Genomic DNA, 3,074 nt, shown 5'->3' on the forward strand with positions numbered 1-3,074 from the left:
AAATAATGTAATTAAGAATTTGAGAGTAGGGGTAGGAGGGGGAAGAGTCTTTTCAATCCTTCAGGCCTTGTCCCCAAGCACCCAGAAGGCCACATTTGCATACAAATAATTGATATTCTAATTACAAATCATTCGTATTGATTTATTAAGCAGATCCCCAAAGGATCTCTAGAAGATAATTAGATTCCAAGCTCCGTAGGGGTAAGGAAGGCATATTTACCTTGCCGTTCCCCCCCACCCGCGGCAGCATCGTGAGGCAGAAGAGCCACAAGATAAATATTTGATGAGGCAGGAGTGAGCAGGTCCTGCTGAGGGGAGAGCCCACAGCGGCCTCGCAGACCCCTTCCAGTGTGTCTGGGGTTCGGGGACAGGGGAGGCAGCCATTCGTGTGTTTGTACGTTCATGTGCATGTAAAATCTGCAAACCTCTCTTTTGCCCAAGCCCTAGTGATTTTCCACTGTGTGAGTGTCCTTCATTCATGCAGGGGACACGCTGCCTGAGAGCTGGGGATGGAGACAGAAGACACGCAGACCCCTCTTCCTCTGTCCAGCAGGGAGAGAGAGAAAAGTGAACCAGTACCTCCAGCGGCCCAGCCGGTGGGGGCAGGGCAGGAGGCGGGGCGTTAGACCTCTCCCCAAGCCACCCCAATACAGTGACATTAGTATATTTAAGGGAAAAAAAGCAACTGGTGAAGGAAGACATCAATAGAAAACTTTGTTGTTTTCACTGATCTGATTAAAACCTGTGCTTGCTGTGTGAACGCAGCTTCGTGCACCCCACCCCTGTCTTACCTACCCCTCGGCCATCCCCAGGGACCCCCGAGGATAGAGACTGTGCAGCGGCAGCCACAGGACAGATGTCAGCGTCAGAAGAAGAGGAGGAATGCCTGACCTTGGAACCCAGGGGCAGAGGCACTATGTGCAGGGGCTGGGAGGGCTCAGGGAGGGAGGGAGGTGTTGGGAGGAGAGAGGGAGGGAGGCAGGCAGGCAGGGAGAAGTGATGGGCTGGAGGTGTTTTAAGGTTCAATTTCTCCATTTCCATTTTCCCGCATCCGCTCCCAGGAATGCTTAGGGCCACGGATTCTCAAGTGAGTGTCACGACTCTGCCCTTCTATCTGGGGGGAAAAACAAAAACAAGCGATTACAATATGCAAAGTGAAGGCAGTGTTCTCATGAAATCCAAATTGTTGCAGCAAACTCCATCATTTCACGCTGGGAGAGGCGTGATCCTATCTGGGCAGGGGAGCCTGCTGCCTGGCTCACATCCCAACTCAGCAGCTCTGTGATTTACTGGATGTGTTAGCTCCACAGGTTACTAAGCTGTGGGCAACGTGCTCCAGCCAAAGCCCCCCTCCCCCTCCCCGAACACACACACACACACACACACACACACACACACACACACACACTTGCAGTTGAGAGGAGGGAACTTGCAGAGCACCTGGGGGAAGTGATTTGGGGGAAGGTTTAAGGAAGTGGGGTTCTGCTCTGGGTTAGATGCTGCCAGGACCAGGACTGAGCAGTCCTTTGATCGGGTGGGTACGCAGGGAGGGCAGACGAGGGCCAGCTGACAGCTGTAATTGACAAAGCAGCAGCCTAACCGCGGCTCAGATTAGCTGGGAGAGGTCAATTTGGGGGAAGGGGGTCTGGACAATGTTCTGGTTTTTGTCTGGGCTCACAATGACTACAAGGGGGCTTACTGTCTTGACCCATCCTGGTCATGGAGTGGCTCTGTGTGATGCTGGTGTCCTTTGGAATTGTTTGTTCAACAGGAGAGACGCCCCAAGACCAGCTGAGTGCCAGGCCAGCTCCTGGCTGCCGGGAGCTGCCTTTCCCCGACCCTCTATGCCTCACCTGTAAGGAGGAGAATAAAGAAGTTTCTCTCTCTAAGGTTTGGGGAGGATTCAGTGAGTGAACCTGAGTGAAGTTCTCAGTTCCATGTGGCAGGCACACAGTGCCTGCCAATAAAACATTAGCTATTATGATGAGGGCAGCATTTCTCAGAGCTCCCCGTCTTTCGTGTTCCAGCTAGGAGACTGGCATGGTGTGTGGGCTTGGAAGCTGCAATATTCCTGGAGATTGTAGTTACTGCAGGGCGAGTTTGTTTTTTGGTACTCTGGGAAGGAGACAAGTTCATCCCACAGATGAATCCCTCTCACCCCAAATACAGCACATCAAGGAACCAGGGCATGAAAAACTGGCTCCTCCTCATCAGCTTGTAACCTGGGGAAGACATCGCCTCTGCCCGTCTTTCCTTCAATAAAAGCAAACGCAGCAATTAGAAAAAGGGGCGTGGAGTAAATACCTTCTGTTCTTTCCTCCCATGGGAAAGGTATCACCAAGAACCAGCTCTGTCTCTCAGAAGATTAATTCCCCCCCGGGGTCCTAATGTACTTGTGCTGATAATGTATGGTGTGTGATCGGAGTCATAAAACCCTGTTGTGATTTTTCATCTGTTTATTCCTCTATGTCTGAGATGTAGGGCTTTGCTGTGGCAGGAGTGTCTTAACATTTGACGATACAGATAATAAATGATGATGGATCAGCCTCTGAAAGCAGGTACCTGGAAGGGAGGGGGTAACATCTGTCTGGCCATGGTCCTGGGCTGCAGTGCCCACGGGCACAGGCACTCCGCCTCTTCAGCTGTCCTGGCCCATCTCTACCTTCTCTGTGCTCGCTGCTCTCAGCCTCAAGAGTTCTCCTGTTCAACCCCTTCTGATCTCAGGCTACAAGAAGCCTTTTGTCTTTTTCTCATTTTACTTTGCAATTTAAGTCATTGCCTTTTCTTCATTTGGGGTTTGTGTATGTGCTCACAGGCATGTGTGGGTGTGATTTTATTTAAACTACAGCATTATGAAAAACAAAGACAAAACTGTTATCACTTTTAGGCTGTAATATAGAAACAATAAAGAAGTCCCTAAGGGAACCATGGTGAAAAAAACCAAGGCACTAAATGTGTGTGGTTTTGTAACAGGCAGTAGGATGCTAGGGCTAATAATGGAATTTGTATGTTTATCACTGATGCAATTAATAATATTGATTTATAGAGCCTGAGTGCTTGCCATCATTAGCTAT

The 3,074-nt window shown here is 50.0% G+C and overlaps 1 long non-coding RNA gene across 1 annotated transcript; it reads right to left on the reverse strand.

Moving 5' to 3' along the window:
* Positions 1-243: 243 nt before the first annotated feature.
* On the reverse strand, positions 244-2,772 carry LOC135323384 (uncharacterized). Its single transcript, XR_010384975.1, has 3 exons — positions 2,159-2,772; positions 1,700-1,853; positions 244-1,114 (listed from the first exon to the last, which is right to left on the reverse strand). It is a non-coding gene; the product is annotated as an uncharacterized LOC135323384 (long non-coding RNA).
* Between the last annotated feature and the right edge of the window lie 302 nt (positions 2,773-3,074).

The sequence above is a fragment of the Camelus dromedarius genome, chromosome 18 (genome assembly GCF_036321535.1).
Source record: "Camelus dromedarius isolate mCamDro1 chromosome 18, mCamDro1.pat, whole genome shotgun sequence".
Lineage (NCBI taxonomy): Eukaryota > Metazoa > Chordata > Mammalia > Artiodactyla > Camelidae > Camelus > Camelus dromedarius.